The following is a 19,727-nucleotide window of genomic DNA, read 5'->3' as shown; positions in this document are numbered from 1 at the left end:
CCCCTGTGGGTTTGGTAGAGTCGCAGGAAAAGCTGTAGCTGGGACTGTAGAGGGGTTAAAACTGTAACCGGCTCCGGTTTCGTTATTTTAAGGGTTAAAGCTCTGAAAATTGGTGTGCAATACTTTTAATGCTTTAAGACACTGTGGTGAAATTTTGGTAAATTTTGAACAATTCCTTCATATTTTTTCACATATTCAGTAATAAAGTGTGCTCTGTTTAAAATTTAAAGAGACAGCAACGGTTTTGATTTAAAACGGTTTTTGTGTTTTACTGACAAGTTTAAGCCTGTTTAACATGTCTGTGCCTTCAGATAAGCTATGTTCTATATGTATGAAAGTCAATGTGTCTCCCCCTTCTAAATTATGTGATAATTGTGCTAAAGCGTCCAAACAAAGTAAGGACAGTACTGTCACAGATAATGAAGTTGCCCAAGATGATTCATCAGATGAAGGGAGTAGACATGGTTCTACATCATCTCCTTCTGTGTCTACACCAGTTTTGCCCACGCAGGAGGCACCTAGTACTTCTAGCGCGCCAATGCTTATTACCATGCAACAATTGACGGCTGTAATGGATAACTCCATAGCAAATATTTTATCCAAAATGCCTGCATATCAGAGAAAGCGCGATTGCTCTGTTTTAAACACTGAAGAGCAGGAGGGCGCTGATGATAATTGTTCTGTCATACCCTCACACCAATCTGAAGGGGCCATGAGGGAGGTTTTGTCAGACGGGGAAATTTCAGATTCAGGAAAAATTTCCCAACAGGCTGAACCTGATGTTGTGACATTTAAATTTAAATTAGGACATCTCCGCGCACTGCTTAAGGAGGTGTTATCTACTCTGGATGATTGTGACAACCTGGTCATTCCAGAAAAATTATGCAAGATGGACAAGTTCCTAGAGGTTCCGGTGCACCCCGACGCTTTTCCTATACCCAAGCGGGTGGCGGACATAGTGAATAAGGAATGGGAGAAGCCTGGCATACCTTTTGTTCCCCCTCCTATATTTAAGAAATTATTTCCTATGGTCGACCCCAGAAAGGACTTATGGCAGACAGTCCCTAAGGTCGAGGGGGCAGTTTCTACTCTAAACAAGCGCACTACTATTCCTATCGAGGATAATTGTGCTTTCAAAGATCCTATGGATAAAAAATTGGAGGGTTTGCTTAAAAAGATTTTTATACAGCAAGGTTACCTTCTTCAACCCATTTCGTGCATTGTTCCTGTCACTACAGCAGCGTGGTTCTGGTTCGAGGAACTAGAAAAGTCGCTCAGTAGAGAGACTCCATATGAGGAGGTTATGGACAGAGTTCACGCACTTAAGTTGGCTAACTCTTTTATTTTAGATGCCGCTTTGCAAATAGCTAGATTAGCGGCGAAAAATTCAGGGTTTGCAATTGTGGCGCGCAGAGCGCTTTGGCTAAAGTCTTGGTCAGCGGATGTATCATCCAAGACAAAATTGCTTAATATCCCCTTCAAGGGTAAAACTCTCTTCGGGCCAGAATTGAAAGAGATTATCTCAGACATCACTGGGGGAAAGGGCCACGCCCTCCCACAAGATAGGCCTTTCAAAGCCAAGAATAAGTCTAATTTTCGTTCCTTTCGTAATTTCAGGAACGGACCGCTCTCTAATTCTGCATCCTCTAAACAAGAGGGTAATACCTCACAGACCAAACCAGCCTGGAAACCGATGCAAGGCTGGAACAAGGGTAAGCAGGCCAAGAAGCCTGCCGCTGCTAACAAAACAGCATGAAGGAGTAGCCCCCGATCCGGGACCGGTTCTAGTGGGGGGCAGACTCTCTCTCTTTGCTCAGGCTTGGGCAAGAGATGTTCAGGATCCCTGGACGCTAGAAATAGTTTCTCAGGGTTATCTTCTGGAATTCAAGGAACTACCCCCAAGGGGAAGGTTCCACATGTCTCACTTATCCTCAAACCAAATAAAGAGACAGGCATTCTTACATTGTGTAGAAGACCTGTTAAAGATGGGAGTGATACACCCAGTTCCAACGGCGGAACAAGGAATGGGATTTTACTCAAATCTGTTTGTGGTTCCCAAAAAAGAGGGAACTTTCAGACCAATCCTGGATTTAAAGATCCTAAACAAATTTCTCAGAGTACCATCGTTCAAGATGGAAACCATTCGAGCGATTCTACCCAAAATTCAGGAAGGTCAATTTATGACTACCGTGGATCTAAAGGATGCGTATCTACATATCCCTATCCACAAGGAACATCATCAGTTCCTAAGGTTCGCCTTTCTGGACAAACATTACCAGTTTGTGGCCCTCCTATTCGGGTTAGCCACTGCTCCAAGGATTTTCACAAAGGTACTCGGATCCCTTCTAGCGGTTCTAAGACCAAGGGGCATTGCAGTAGTACCGTACTTGGACGACATTCTATTACAAGCGTCGTCTCTTTCAAAGGCAAAGGCTCACTCAGACATCGTTCTGGCCTTTCTCAGATCTCACGGATGGAAGGTGAACATAGAAAAAGGTTCCCTGTCTCCGTCGACAAGAGTTCCCTTCCTGGGAACAATAATAGATTCCTTAGAAATGAGGATTTTCTTGACAGATGTCAGAAAGTCAAAACTTCTAAACGCTTGTCAAGTTCTTCATTCTATTCCTCGTCCTTCCGTAGCTCAGTGCATGGAAGTAGTAGGATTGATGGTTGCAGCAATGGACATAGTTCCTTTTGCGCGAATTCATCTAAGACCATTACAACTGTGCATGCTGAAACAGTGGAATGGGAATTATACAGACTTGTCTCCAGTGATTCAAGTAGATCAGAAGACCAGAGACTCACTCCGTTGGTGGCTAACCCAGGATCACCTATCCCAGGGAATGAGCTTCCGCAGTCCAGAGTGGGTCATCGTCACGACCGACGCCAGTCTAGTGGGCTGGGGCGCAGTCTGGGAATCCCTGAAAGCTCAGGGACTGTGGTTGGACCTTTAACCTAGCTTATGTGTTTCCACCGTTTCCTCTCATTCCCAGGCTGGTAGCCAGGATCAAACAGGAGAGGGCCTCGGTGATCTTGATAGCTCCTGTGTGGCCACGCAGGACTTGGTATACAGACCTGGTGAATATGTCATCGGTTCCACCATGGAAGCTACCTTTGAGACAGGACCTTCTTGTTCAGGGTCCATTCGAACATCCAAATCTGGTCTCCCTCCAGCTGACGGCTTGGAGATTGAACGCTTGATTCTATCAAAGCGTGGGTTTTCAGATTCCGTGATAGATACTCTGGTTCAAGCCAGAAAACCGGTAACTAGAAAGATTTACCATAAAATATGGAAAAGATATATCTGCTGGTGTGAATCCAAGGGATTCCCATGGAATAAGATAAAGATTCCTAGGATTTTTTCCTTTCTACAAGAAGGTTTGGATAAAGGATTATCTGCAAGTTCTCTAAAGGGACAGATTTCTGCTTTATCTGTCCTACTGCACAAACGACTGGCAGTTGTGCCAGATGTTCAAGCATTTGTTCAGGCTTTGGTTCGGATCAAGCCTGTTTACAGGCCTTTGACTCCTCCCTGGAGTTTAAATCTAGTTCTTTCAGTTCTTCAAGGGGTTCCGTTTGAACCTTTACATTCTGTAGATATTAAGTTGTTATCTTGGAAAGTTTTGTTTTTGGTTGCTATTTCTTCTGCTAGAAGAGTTTCTGAGTTATCTGCTCTACCATGTACTCCACCCTATCTGGTGTTCCATTCAGATAAGGTTGTTTTGCGTACTAAGCCTGGTTTTCTACCAAAGGTTGTTTCCAACAAAAATATTAATCAGGAGATAGTTGTACCTTCTTTGTGTCCGAATCCAGTTTCAAAGAAGGAACGTTTGCTACACAATTTAGATGTAGTCCGTGCTCTAAAATTCTACTTAGAAGCTACGAAAGACTTCAGACAAACTTCTTCTCTGTTTGTCGTCTATTCTGGAAAAAGGAGAGGTCAAAAAGCAACTTCTACCTCTCTTTCTTTTTGGCTTAAAAGCATCATCCGATTGGCTTATGAGACTGCCGGACGGCAGCCTCCTGACAGAATCACAGCTCACTCCACTAGGGCTGTAGCTTCCACATGGGCTTTCAAGAACAAGGCTTCTGTTGATCAGATATGAAAGGCAGCGACTTGGTCTTCACTGCACACTTTTGCCAAATTTTACAAATTTGATACTTTTGCTTCTTCGGAGGCTATTTTTGGGAGAAAGGTTTTGCAAGCCGTGGTGCCTTCCGTTTAGGTGACCTGATTTGCTCCATCCCTTCATCCGTGTCCTAAAGCTTTGGTATTGGTTCCCACAAGTAAGAATGATGCCGTGGACCGGACACACCAATGTTGGAGAAAACAGAATTTATGCTTACCTGATAAATTACTTTCTCCAATGGTGTGTCCGGTCCACGGCCCGCCCTTGTTTTTTAATCAGGTCTGATGAATTATTTTCTCTAACTACAGTCACAACGTCACCATATGGTTTCTCCTATTTTTTCCTCCTGTCCGTCGGTCGAATGACTGGGGTGGGCGGAGCCTAGGAGGGACTATATGGCCAGCTTTGCTGGGACTCTGCCATTTCCTGTTGGGGAAGAGATATTCCCACAAGTAAGGATAACGCCGTGGACCGTACACACCGTTGGAGAAAGTAATTTATCAGGTAAGCATAAATTCTGTTTTTCCTCTTCTTTTTACGCATATTACTTATACATATATATATGTACTTATTTATTGTTATATTTTTTGTACTATAGATGATACATTTTTTCACACGCATTTCATGTTTTTTCACCATTTGCTCAAAATATTTTTGCATAAACTACACATAACTTTATTAATTTGTGGCGATACTACAAGAGTGTTTATAGCCACGGTTTATAGCCTTTTTATTTTTACAATTTAGTTTAATATGTTATTTTAACAAATATACTCCAGTTTGATTTTTTAAATTAGTTTAATCATTGTTTCCTTTAGTCTATTATGATAATAATACTAATTGTCAAGAAACTAGGGCCTAGATTTAGAGTTTGGCGGTAGCCGTCAAAACCAGCGTTAGAGGCTCCTAACGCTGGTTTTTACCGCCCGCTGGTATTTGGAGTCAGTCAGGAAAGGGCCTAACGCTCACTTTGCAGCCGCGACTTTTCCATACCGCAGATCCCCTACGCCATTTGCATATCCTATCTTTTCAATGGGATCTTTCTAACGCCGGTATTTAGAGTCTTGGCTGAAGTGAGTGCTAGAAATCTAACAACAAAACTCCAGCCGCAGAAAAAAGTCAGTAGTTAAGAGCTTTCTGGGCTAACGCCGGTTTATAAAGCTCTTAACTACTGTGCTCTAAAGTACACTAACACCCATAAACTACCTATGTACCCATAAACTGAGGCCCCCCCCCCACATCGCCGCCACTCTATTAAAATTTTTTAACCCCTAATCTGCCGCTCCGTACACCGCCGCCACCTACGTTATCCCTATGTACCCCTAATCTGCTGCCCCTAATACCGCCGACACCTACATAATATTTATTAACCCCTAATCTGCTACCCCCAACGTCGCCGCCACCTACCTACACTTATTAACCCCTAATCTGCCGACCGGACCGCACCGCTACTATAATAAATGTATTAACCCCTAATCCGCCTCACTCCCGCCTCAATAACCCTATAATTAATAGTATTAACCCCTAATCTGCCCTCCCTAACATCGCCGACACCTAACTTCAAGCATTAACCCCTAATCTGCCGACCGGACCACACCGCTACTATAATAAATGTATTAACCCCTAAAGCTAAGTCTAACCCTAACACTAACACCCCCTAAGTTAAATATAATTTAAATCTAACGAAATAATTTAACTCTTATTAAATAAATTAATCCTATTTAAAGCTAAATACTTACCTGTAAAATAAACCCTAATATAGCTACAATATAAATTATAATTATATTGTAGCTATTTTAGGATTAATATTTATTTTACAGGCAACTTTGTATTTATTTTAACCAGGTACAATAGCTATTAAATAGTTAATAACTATTTAATAGCTACCTAGTTAAAATAATTACAACATTACCTGTAAAATAAATCCTAACCTAAGTTACAATTAAACCTAACACTACACTATCAATAAATTAATTAAATAAAATACCTACAATTATCTACAATTAAACCTAACACTACACTATCAATAAATTAATTCAATACAATGCCTACAAATACATATAATGAAATATACTAACTAAAGTACAAAAAATAAAAAAGAACTAAGTTACAAAAAATATTTTTTTTTTTACAAACATTAGAAAAATATTACAACAGTTTTAAACTAATTACACCTACTCTAAGCCCCCTAATAAAATAACAAAGACCCCCAAAATAAAAAAATGCCCTACCCTATTCTAAAATAAAAATAGAAAAGCTCTTTTACCTTACCAGCCCTTAAAAGGGCCCTTTGCGGGGCATGCCCCAAAGAATTCAGCTCTTTTGCCTGTAAAAAAAACATACAATACCCCCCCAACATTACAACCCACCACCCACATACCCCTAATCTAACCCAAACCCCCCTTAGGGGCAGCAGATTAGGGGTACATAGGGATAACGTAGGTTGCGGCGGTGTACGGAGCGGCAGATTAGGGGTTAATAATAATATGCAGGTGTCAGCGATAGCGGGGGCGGCAGATTAGGGGTTAATAAATATAATATAGGGGTCGGTGGTGTTAGGGGCAGCAGATTAGGGGTACATAGGTATAATGTAGGTTGCGGCGGTGTACGGAGCGGCAGATTAGGGGTTAATAATAATATGCAGGGGTCAGCCATAGCGGGGGCGGCAGATTAGGGGTTAATAAGTGTAAGGTTAGGGGTGTTTAGACTCGGGGTTCATGTTAGGGTGTTAGGTGCAGACTTAGGAAGTGTTTCCCCATAGGAAACAATGGGGCTGCGTTAGGAGCTGAACGCTGCTTTTTTGCAGGTGTTAGGTTTTTTTTCAGCTCAAACTGCCCCATTGTTTTCTATGGGGGAATCGTGCACGAGCACGTTTTTGAAGCTGGCCGCGTCCGTAAGCAACGCTGGTATTTAGAGTTGCAGTGGCGGTAAATATGCTCTACGCTCCCTTTTTTGGAGCCTAACGCAGCCATTCTGTGAACTCTAAATACCAGCAGTATTTAAAAGGTGCGGGGGGAAAAAAGCCAGCGTAGCTAACGCACCCCTTTGGCCGCAGAACTCTAAATCTAGCCGTAGGAAAACGAATACCTTAATTAACAACCTAAAATAAAAGTATTCTATTAGATATGAGATATTGGAAATTAACCAATAGAAGTGACACTATGCCTGCATAAGGATGCTACAAGCATACAGTGAACATCTTGATAAAGGCCACTGGCCAAAACGTGTAGACTGCTGTTCACTGTGTCTTCACTACTACTTTACAGAAGGAACCCCACCAGAAATCGTGAATTTGTGGGTAATAATCAGTTATGACTGGTTCACAAGAAGTCTTTTTCCCTGAAAATCAGGTGATCTTCTACCAGTTTATCAGAAACCGTTTATATACGGCTCATCCTCAAATATTGGAGATACTAAAAGTCCGTTTTTACACGGATACCCAATCCCTGCCCATCCATCCACATCTCATGTGACCCGGAAGTATAAAAGGTTATACACAGAGACCGCATAGCCGGTCTTCTCTCATCACAGATGCCGCCTGGACGGCTGATCTCATCGCCACTTGGTCGGCCCAACACAGCACCTTACCAAGGTTTGATACTAACATTCACTGCAGTGACAAAGTATTTTAACATTTTCGTCTTGTCATTTCAAACATTTTTTTGGTACCATCTGTTTGAAACCCTTTCTCAAACAGAACTTTGAGCTAATTTTTACTTGTTTTGTCACAAATTTGTTGTCATTATACGTCATATTTCTGTTGCGCTTATTTAGTAAAATCTTTTTATCATATCTTTTTATCATATATCTTTTTTTGGTACATCCTTTTATTAGGTAATATGTATATTATATACCTTTGGTTTATTCTGTATCTCGTTGCCTAAAGCAAACAATGTATCAGCCACTAATTAGTACACAATATAGGTTTTTTTGTATGTATACCACATATATTATCAGTAATTCTAAGCTTTATTACCTTTTCTCCAACATTGGTGTGTCCGGTCCACGGCGTCATCCATAACTTGTGGGAATATTCTCTTCCCCAACAGGAAATGGCAAAGAGCACAGCAAAAGCTGTCCATATAGTCCCTCCTAGGCTCCGCCCACCCCAGTCATTCTCTTTGCCGCTGAAAGAGCAGCATCTCCACGGAGATGGTGAAGAGTATGTGGTGTTTAGTTGTAGTTTTTTATTCTACTATCAAGAGTTTGTTATTTTAAAATAGTGCTGGTATGTACTATTTACTCTGAAACAGAAAAAGATGAAGAGTTCTGTTTGTGAGAGGTATATGATTTTAGCAGCAGTAACTAAAATTGTTTGCTGTTTCCACATAGGACTGTTGAGATGAGATAACTTCAGTTGGGGGAAACAGTTGGCAGACTTTTCTGCTTAAGGTATGACTAGCCATATTTCTAACAAGACTGAGTAATGCTGGAAGGCTGTCCTTTTCCCCATCATGGGGACCGGTAAGCCATTTTCTTAGTCTCAAACAGAATAAAGGGCTTAATATGGGCTATAAAACTGGTAGACACTTTTATGGGCTAGATCGATTGCTTTATTTGGGCATTTTATATAGCTTGAAGTTGAAATTCACACTTTATAACTTTGGGGAACGTTTTTTTACGTCAGGCACTGGTTTAGACACCTTCCCAGTCATGAAGGGCCTTCTATGTAGTAGGCAGAGCCTCATTTTCGCGCCATTACTGCGCAGTTACTTTTGAGAGCAGGACATGCAGCTGCATGTGTGTGGGTCTGGAAGTGGTTGAAAAGGTTCCTAGAAGGCTTCATTTGGTATCGTTTACCCCCCTGGGTTTGGTAAAGTCACAGCAAAGGCTGTAGCTGGGACTGTAGAGGGGTTAAAACTGTAAACGTCATTTTAAGGGTTAAAGGTCTGAAATTTGGGGTGCAATGCTTTGAATGCTTTAAGACACTGTGGTGAAAATTTGGTTAAAATTGAACAATTCCTTCATAGTTTTTCACATATTCAGTAAAAAAGTGTGCCCTGTTTAAAATTTAAAGAGACAGTAACGTTTTTGTTTTAAAATGGTTTTTGTATTTTTTTGACAAGTTTATGCCTGTTTAACATGTCTGTGCCTTCAGATAAACTATGTTCTATATGTATGGAAGCCAATGTGTCTCCCCCTTCAAAATTGTGTGATAATTGTGCCATAGCGTCCAAACAAAGTAAGGACAGTACTGCCACAGATAGTAAAGTTGCCCAAGATGATTCATCAGATGAAGGGAGTAGACATAGTTCTACATCATCTCCTTCTGTGTCTATACCAGTTATGCCCGCACAGGCGACCCCTAGTACTTCTAGCGCGCCAATGCTTGTTACTATGCAACAATTGACGGCAGTAATGAATAACTCCATAGCAAATATTTTATCCAAAATGCCTGCATTTCAGAGAAAGCGCGATTGCTCTGTTTTAAACACTGTAGAGCAGGAGGGCGCTGATGATAATTGCTCTGTCATACCCTCACACCAATCTGAAGTGGCCATGAGGGAGGTTTTGTCAGATGGGGAAATTTCTGATTCAGGTAGAATTTCTCAACAGGCAGAACCTGATGTTGTGACATTTAAATTTAAATTAGAGCATCTCCGCGCACTGCTTAAGGAGGTGCTATCTACTCTGGATGATTGTGACAACCTGGTCATTCCAGAAAAATTGTGCAAGATGGACAAATTCCTAGAGGTTCCGGTGCACCCCGACGCTTTTCCTATACCCAAGTGGGTGGCGGACATAGTGAATAAGGAGTGGGAGAAGCCCGGCATACCTTTTGTCCCCCCTCCTATATTTAAGAAATTATTTCCTATGGTCGACAGCATGAAGGAGTAGCCCCCGATCCGGGACCGGATCTTGTAGGGGGCAGACTCTCTCTCTTCGCTCAGGCTTGGGCAAGAGATGTTCAGGATCCCTGGGCACTAGAAATAGTTTCTCAGGGTTATCTTCTGGAATTCAAGGAACTACCCCCAAGGGGAAGGTTCCACATGTCTCACTTATCTTCAAACCAAATAAAGAGACAGGCATTTTTACATTGTGTAGAAGACCTGTTAAAAATGGGAGTGATACACCCAGTTCCAACTGTAGAACAAGGAATGGGGTTTTACTCAAATCTGTTTGTAGTTCCCAAAAACGAGGGAACTTTCAGACCAATTCTGGATTTAAAGATTCTAAACAAATTTCTCAGAGTGCCATCGTTCAAAATGGAAACTATTCGAACGATTTTACCTTCAATCCAGGAGGGTCAATTTATGACTACCGTGGATCTAAAGGATGCGTATCTACATATTCCTATCCACAAAGATCATCATCAGTTCCTAAGGTTCACCTTTCTGGACAAACATTACCAGTTTGTGGCTCTCCCATTCGGGCTAGCCACTGCTCCAAGGATTTTCACAAAGGTACTCGGGTCCCTTCTAGCGGTTCTAAGACCAAGTGGCATTGCAGTGGCACCTTACTTGGACGACATTCTGATACAAGCGTCGTCTCTTCAAAGGCAAAGACTCACACAGACATCGTTCTGGCCTTTCTCAGATCTCACGGGTGGAAGGTGAACATAGAAAAGAGTTCCCTGTCTCCAACGACAAGAGTTCCTTTCTTGGGGACAATAATAGATTCTTTAGAAATGAAGATTTTCCTGACAGATGTCAGAAAGTCAAAACTTTTAAACGCTTGTCAAGTTCTTCACTCTGTTCCACGACCTTCCATAGCTCAGTGCATGGAAGTAGTAGGGTTGATGGTTGCAGCAATGGACATAGTTCCTTTTGCGCGAATTCATCTAAGACCATTACAACTGTGCATGCTAAAACAGTGGAATGGGGACTATACAGAATTGTCTCCAGTGATTCAAGTAGATCAGAAGACCAGAGACTCACTCCGTTGGTGGCTAACCCAGGATCACCTGTCCCAGGGAATTAGCTTCCGCAGACCAGAGTGGGTCATCGTCATGACCGACGCCAGTCTAGTGGGCTGGGGCGCGGTCTGGGACTCCCTGAAAGCTCAGGGTCTATGGTCTTCTCCCGATAAACATTCTGGAACTGAGAGCGATATTCAATACTCTCAGGGCTTGGCCTCAACTAGCAAAGGCCAGATTCATAAGATTCCAATCAGACAACATGACGACTGTTGCTTACATCAACCATCAGGGGGGAACAAGGAGTTCCCTGGTGATGAAAGAAGTGACCAAAATCATAAAATGGGCGGAGGATCACTCCTGCCACCTATCTGCGATCCACATCCCAGGAGTGGAAAACTGGTAGGCGGATTATCTGAGTCGTCAGACATTCCATCCGGGGGAGTGGGAACTCCACCCGGAGGTCTTTGCCCAGTTAACCCAATTATGGGGCATTCCAGACATGGATCTGATGGGGTCCTGTCAGAACTTCAAGATTCCTTGCTACGGGTCCAGATCCAGGGATCCCAAGGCGACTCTAGTGGATGCATTAGTAGCGCCTTGGGCCTTCAACCTAGCTTATGTGTTTCCACCGTTTCCTCTCATTCCCAGGCTGGTAGCCAGGATCAAACAGGAGAGGGCCTCGGTGATCTTGATAGCTCCTGTGTGGCCACGCAGGACTTGGTATGCAGACCTGGTGAATATGTCATCGGCTCCACCATGGAAGCTACCTTTGAGACAGGATCTTCTAGTACAGGGTCCATTCGAACATCCAAATCTAGTTTCCCTCCAGCTGACGGCTTGGAAATTGAACGCTTGATTTTATCTAAGCGTGGGTTTTCGGATTCTGTGATAGATACTCTGGTACAAGCCAGAAAACCTGTAACTAGAAAAATTTACCATAAAATATGGAAAAGATATATCTGTTGGTGTGAATCCAAGGGATTCTCATGGAGTAAGATCAAAGTTCCTAGGATCCTTTATTTTCTTCAAGAAGGTTTGGATAAGGGATTATCAGCGAGTTCTCTAAAGGGACAGATTTCTGCTTTATCTGTCTTGTTACACAAACGACTGGCAGCTGTGCCAGATGTTCAAGCTTTTGTTCAGGCTTTGGTCAGGATCAAGCCTGTTTACAGACCTTTGACTCCTCCCTGGTGTCTGAATTTAGTTCTTTCAGTTCTTCAAGGGGTTCCGTTTGAACCTCTACATTCCATAGATATCAAGATGTTATCTTGGAAAGTTCTGTTTTTGGTTGCTATTTCTTCTACTAGAAGAGTTTCTGAGTTATCTGCTCTGCAGTGTAATCCGCCCTATCTGCTGTTCCATTCAGATAAGGTTGTTTTGCGTACTAAACCTGGTTTCCTTCCAAAGGTTGTTTCCAACAAGAATATTAACCAGGAAATAGTTGTGCCTTCTTTGTGTCCGAATCCAGTTTCAAAGAAGGAACGTTTGTTACACAATTTAGATGTAGTTCGTGCTTTAAAGTTCTATTTAAAAGCAACAAAGGATTTCAGACAAACGTCTTCTCTGTTTGTCGTTTATTCTGGCAAGAGGAGAGGTCAGAAAGCTACTGCTACCTCTCTTTCCTTTTGGCTGAAAAGCATCATCCGATTGGCTTATGAGACTGCCGGACGGCAGCCTCCCGAACGCATCACAGCTCACTCTACTAGGGCTGTGGCTTCCACATGGGCCTTCAAGAACGAGGCTTCTGTTGATCAGATATGTAAGGCAGCGACTTGGTCTTCCCTGCACACTTTTGCCAAATTCTACAAATTTGATACTTTTGCTTCTTCGGAGGCTATTTTTGGGAGAAAGGTTTTGCAAGCCGTGGTGCCTTCCGTTTAGGTAACCTGATTGGCTCCCTCCCTTTATCCGTGTCCTAAAGCTTTGGTATTGGTTCCCACAAGTTATGGATGACGCCGTGGACCGGACACACCAATGTTGGAGAAAACAGAATTTATGCTTACCTGATAAATTACTTTCTCCAACGGTGTGTCCGGTCCACGGCCCGCCCTGGTTTTTTAATCAGGTTTGATGAATTTCTTTCTTTAACTACAGTCACCACGGCATCCTATGGTTTCTCCTGTTTTTCTCCTGTCCGTCGGTCGAATGACTGGGGTGGGCGGAGCCTAGGAGGGACTATATGGACAGCTTTTGCTGTGCTCTTTGCCATTTCCTGTTGGGGAAGAGAATATTCCCACAAGTTATGGATGACGCCGTGGACCGGACACACCGTTGGAGAAAGTAATTTATCAGGTAAGCATAAATTCTGTTTTTATCGTATCTACTATCACTTGTTCACAACATTATCAACTACATAGCTCATACATTTTGTTTTCTCAATCAGCTATTGTTGTAGCGCTCACCCTTTTAGTTTCCATATGTACTCACTCTGCAGTAAAAACCAATGATAATGTGATTTAAAGTAAAATTATGGTCACATAGCGCCTGAGTGTCATTTTCTTTTACCAATAACATGTATACCGTGTAAATGTGAAACAAGTAACACTGGCAGAGTAAGTAGGAGGCATGAGGGCACAGTAACACTGAAAGCAAAACAGGTCACATTGCACGTTGGGATGAAACTGGTAAGGTTGAATCTGCAGCAAATACATTATCTTACACTGCTCAGCATTCTGCAGAGAACCTGAACTGCTGACCATAAATTTATAGACATACAGACACCACAATAGATAAACACACTGCAGATAATATTGGTGTATATAATAAAGTAGTATCCTACTACAAGATGTTTCACAAACACCTTTAATTTGCAAGGACCATTTTCCTTTGCAAGTACACATGTATTTCCTTTGCAAACCTCATCCCAGCTATCTCTGGAAGAACTAAAAGGAATCCCAATCAGATAGAAAGCAGGAATCTGGAAGGACATGACTCTTCCATGCTTGATGAAAAAAAAAATTTCTTTGGTGAAACACTGAACTTTTTTATAAAATAACTAAACTTGACACACATGAATGCCTGTTTGATGTCAAGATTCAGGGTGTCCATACTTTGTTTTTAAACCACAAGGTGCATAGCTAGCTTACCTTTAGTTCCTCACACCCTTCTTCCTCCCCTCTCCTTCCTTTCCAGGGTGGACTAAGACCTCTGTTTCTGACAGCAACTCCAGACTCCTCCTTTGTCTCCCACTTAAGGTGCAATAGTCCTATTTCTGCTGAGGGGAGCTAAATAACCCCAGAGCAAGCCACACAGAAATTTAAGCACACATGTCACAAAGTAGTGGGTGATCACAAAGCAAGACCGCTGATAGCCTTTCATTTAGTGTATTGTAAGAAGTGTTACTGTCCATTACTAAAGGATTTCACTATCCCTCTAACCAGAATGTGCTCCAGCTCCTCCCCCTAGCAGCAGCAGTGTTTACTGAAGCGTTTCTGTTCTCTGCCGAGGGGGGGACTTAGTTCCTCCTGCAAAAATAGTGCAGACTTGACCCCTGTCTTCAATATAAAGTTATATCAGTTTCTAGATTAAAGAGATATAAAGGTCAAAATTGAAGTGTGCATGGGTGCATTTCAATTTTAAATAGAATATTTACAATATACAGTATCTAAGTTCTTGTATTAAACTTTATTACTGTTTTTCAGTGGCATACACTCATATGCTGTGAGTGCTTGTTGACCAGTATTAAACCCCTTCACTACCATAACTTTAAGAGAAAAACTTGCCCAAAATACCGGAGAATTTTTTGTATTTTTGCTATCACTCCATTTAAACAGAAATAGAGCCTTGGTATTTTTATTTACCTGTCAAAACTATATATATATATTTTAAGTAGACAACAAAGAATATTGATCTATGTCCATTTTGGTATATTTCATATTTCAAATTTTTTTAAATTTTTTTCACAAACTTTTTGATTCTCACTAAAATTATTTACAAAAGCTTCTATGGGATCCCCTTCGTTCAGAAATAGCAGACATATATGGCTTTGCCACTGCTTTTTGGTTATTAGAAGGCTGCTAATTGCAGCTGCGCACCATACTTCTATTATTACTGGCAGTAAAGGGGTTAATTAGGTTGCTTGCAAGGTTAATGTTAGCTTTAGCGTAGAGATTACCCTCCCACCTGAGACTTCCCACACCCTGATCCCTACCTCATCCTTCCCTCCCAAACAGCTCTCTTCCCACTGTCACCCCCATCTTAAGTACTGGCAGACAGTCTGCCAATATAAAAATGTAAGACTTTTTTTTGGTCATTTTTTTTTTTCTGTAGGGTAGGATTCCCCCTTCCCTCCAACCTCCCTGATCCTTCCCAAACAGCTCTCTAACCCTCCCCCTCTAACGAGTGCCCGCCATCTTAGGTACTGGCAGCTGTCTGCCAGTACCTATAAAAAAATATATAGATTTTTTTATATATTTTCTTTATAATTTTCTGTAGTGTAGTGGTCCCCCCAACTCATTTCTCAGTTATGGATCCCCCACCCCCCATATTATGTAGTGTACCTAATCCATCTCTGTCCCTTTAATTTTTATTTTCTGTAGCATAGGGCCCTCCCACTCCTTCCTCTCTCCACTGCTGGGCCGCCCACCCACCTTAGGTCCACACCACCCACTGGCACCAGCAACGACCATTACAGATGTTGACACACACAATATCACCGTCTGTAACGATCAGGCATCTGCCCTCATATGGAACCGAAGCACTGATCACGCTCCCGTTCCATATGCGGACAGATGCCAGGAGCTCAGGAACTCCAGCTCTCGGCTATAACTTAGCTCAGACGTATATATAGGTTGTGCAGTACCATAGGCAAAGTACTACACAACGTATATATACGTCTTTTTTGGTGAAGGGGTTAAACACCACACCTTCTCTATGAGCCAGCAGCAGTTTGTGTGACACTAGCACAATGCGCCCCACCGCCAGCTCTCTGAGATTGAATACTGGTGCACGAACCTTCCCAGCATATGTGTTTATGTCGCTGAAAAACAGTGATAACTTTTTACTAGAATCATGGAAGTATATTGCAAAAATGCTTCTATTTAAAACTGCAATTCACATTTTAATTTTGATCCTTATATCCATTTAAGCCCTGGCATAAAGCAGCATTCACTTGCAAAAATAGCATGCTGTAATTTGCTAGAGACTGTAATTTATAGATAAGCGCATTATTTCCTATGTCGTTGTGCAGACATATAAAAAATTAGCAGTGGTATTCAGCATTTGGGTAGTTCTGACAAGGGTGGATTTGATTTAAATCACTAGTCAGTAAGTTTTTTACATAAAGGTTTCATTTTTAAAATAATATTTTTTTAGATTATTTTTCCAGTTATGTCATACAATTACTGATTTGGTTATATACCAATAGAAATACATAGATCATTGAAATTAATGAAATTATTGAGAGGTGAACTATCTTCAGATTAATAGGTTCATATTTGATCAACTTTGCAGTTTTTTTTTTTTGTAAGGAGAAATATAACGGTTACTTTAATAATAACATTTTAAATAGTTTTTATTTAACAAACAATAATAATCATTACCTTAATAATAACAATTTAAATAGTTTTTATTTAACAAACAATAATAATCATTACCTTAATAATAACAATTTAAATAGTTGTATTTAACTAAAACAATAACATTATATTGTATGTTTAATGCTTGCCCCTCCCTCCTTACACTTAGGTCCTTGTGCAGATCTATTCCACTCTAAACAATCTTCCATTCATTGTTCTTCTTGAAACTTTAGTATGGATTGATTTTGTGGACATAGATTTGTATGAGAACAATGGCATTACAGCAACAGTAAAGTTAAAATTAAAGGGATATTAAACCCAAATTTTTTCATTAATGATTCAGATTGAGCAGGTAATTTTAAGCAACTTTCTAATTTACTCCTATTATCAAATTTTATTCGTTCTCTTGCTATCTTTATTTGAAAAGCAAGAATGAAAGCTTAGGAGCCAGCCCATTTTTGGTTCAGCACCTGGGTTGCACTTGCTGATTGGTGACTAAATGTAGCCACCAATCAGCAAGCTCTATCCATGGTGCTGAATCAAAAATGGGCCAGCTCCTTAGCTTAGATTCCTGCTTTTTCAAATAAAGATAGCAAGAGAATAAGGAAATATTGATAATTGGAGTAAATTAGAAAGTTGCTTAAAATTGCATACTCTATCTGAATCATGAAAGAAAAAAATTGGGTTTAGTGTCCCTTTAAGCATTCATAATTCAGATAGAACATTGGATTTTACACAAATTTAAAATGTACTTCTCTATTCTAATTTGCTTTGTTCTCTTGGTATCCATTGTTGAAAAGCAAACACAGGTAGGCTCCATAGCAATGCACTACTTTGAGCTAGCTGCTTGTCATTGGCGCACCAGATGTGTTCAGCTAGCTTCCATTGCTGTCCTTCAACATAGGATACCAAGAAAATTAATCAAATTTGATAACATAGGTAAATATAAAAATTGTATGTTGTATCTGAATCATGAAAGAAAACGTGGGTTTATGTTCCTTTAAGGACTATTTCTCAACTTTACTTTATAACATTTGTGCAGCATTTGTGAAGTAGAGGCATGATATTTCTGCAGACACCAATTTACAGTATTGAGAACTACAAAAAACAAGAATATGTAGATAGAAAAATATGTCCAAAATAATTGTACAGAAACCTCTTGATGAGCATGGCTCTGCGAATAGATTAATGGAATTAATTTACTGAATATACAACTTTATGCTACATAATTAAAAACTAATCCTTATTTGAGGATTAATAAACTTTGGATTATGATATATGTTAAATATAAAATATCTTTAGATACATTTTTCCTCAAAATAAAAAAAAAATCCTATTTAAATTAAAGAAAAAACAGATTTAATTTAAAAAAAAATAATTCAGATTTAAATTTAAAAAAAAAAAACCAACAGATTTTATTTATTTATTTATTTAAAATAATTGTTTTTATCCCTGGTTCTAACACTGGATATATTAGAACATCAGCCACATAACTCCGCCAATCACTTGCAACTTCCTTCTTAGGAGCTCTAAGGTTTATATTTCCCAAGTGGTACTTTATATATGTGTTTAACATCTTTAAAAGGGATTAAATACATATTTATCTAGGGTCTGTACTTCTAAAATTATATTCTCTAACAAATTAGAATGTTCCTAAAGTATATAAAACTTAGGAGATAATTCAAGGTGATAGCTTCACATATTTAGGACACTGGCAATGCTTTTTTAATATATCTATAATATGCTTTAACAAATGTATATAAAATTAAGGAGCCTCTCAGTATAATGAAGAGTCAGTCAAGTAATGTTTAGGATCCAGAAGCACCTTGACTCCTAAAAACAGTACTGAAGAAAAACTCACACTATTTGTGTAAAACAGGTATATTAAAAATAATATTATTAGGGTTCTGTAATGAAGCCCCGTGTTTTTATTACTGATTTTAGGGCTAACAAGTGAATTATTGTTTTTCAAACACAGTTGTCATTTTTACACTAAAGGATTCAATGGTCCACTCTAACCAACAGTGGTGAGGCCGTGCTATTGCTGAATTCCTCCTGGAATGAGTCCTGTAGTAAAACATGTCTCTATTTTTTTCCACGAGACCCAAACTATTACAGAGCTGAAAATCCCTTAAGGACACGCAACTTACTGTGTGCATCCATGTCGTTAAGGGAATAAAGGAAGCAAACATCTCTGTGATAAAAATACATTGATTTTAAAACCACATATAGGGCTTGATTTATCAAGCCCTTCTCTCCCCTTCGACTGCAGCTTTGCACAAGGGAACCTGCAGTCAGGATTTATCAAGCAGTGGTCATTAGAATTTTATTCTCCCCAGTCTCTTCCGACCGGCGGGGAGATTGACAGCTCCTGCCCGCGTGTTATTGGCTCTGCTTGGGCAGGGGGCGGAGCGCTTGTCTGCAATGGTAATTACGGCAGCGTATTGCTGCCGCCAGTGGAAAAGCCGGGCGGACAGTGGCAAATATGTACGCCCAAGGATGATAAATTAAGCCCAAAGTCTATTTATTTTTCAGTCTAAAATATTAAAAGTACATGAAAGTAAAAAAATAAACTTTCATATTTCAAAGATAGCATGTCATTTAAAGACACTTTTAAATTCACTTCTATTATCAAGTTTGTTTTCTTCCCTTGTTTTCCTTTGTTGAAAAGCATGTGCATATGTATATATATATATATATATATATATATATATATTCAGCTGCGACAATGCACTGCTGGGAACTAGCTGGTGATTGTTGGCTACACACAGCTGTCTCTTGTTATTGGCATATCAGATGTTCTAGCTCCTAGAAATGCATTGCTGCTCTGGAGCTGACTCTATGACAATGGGACTGATAAAAAAATAACTGGCATGGAGAGAAATTACACAAAATCTTTGGTGACATTTTTGAGCATTATATTGTAATGTATGTGTCTCTCCTTCATATCCAGAACCCTGCATAACTGGATAAAAAGCCCTCAAACTACATTTTTCCTTTCCAAAATTATTTAAGGGATCTCACAGTACTGATAAGACTCCTTACATAATCTCATCAGAGCCGAGACCTGCTGTGTGTTGTTATGGGGCTGTTGTGCCAGTTAAAGGGTCGCCATATCTGTTGTGTGAATATGCCAACCCTAGAGACCATATACATGTCCCGGATTTATTTAACAGTACTAGGGCACTGATTATTTCATCAGTTCTAATGTCATTAAACAGG

The sequence above is a fragment of the Bombina bombina genome, chromosome 5 (genome assembly GCF_027579735.1).
Source record: "Bombina bombina isolate aBomBom1 chromosome 5, aBomBom1.pri, whole genome shotgun sequence".
Taxonomy (NCBI): Eukaryota; Metazoa; Chordata; class Amphibia; order Anura; family Bombinatoridae; genus Bombina; species Bombina bombina.
Note: the sequence above shows the minus strand (reverse complement) of the source record.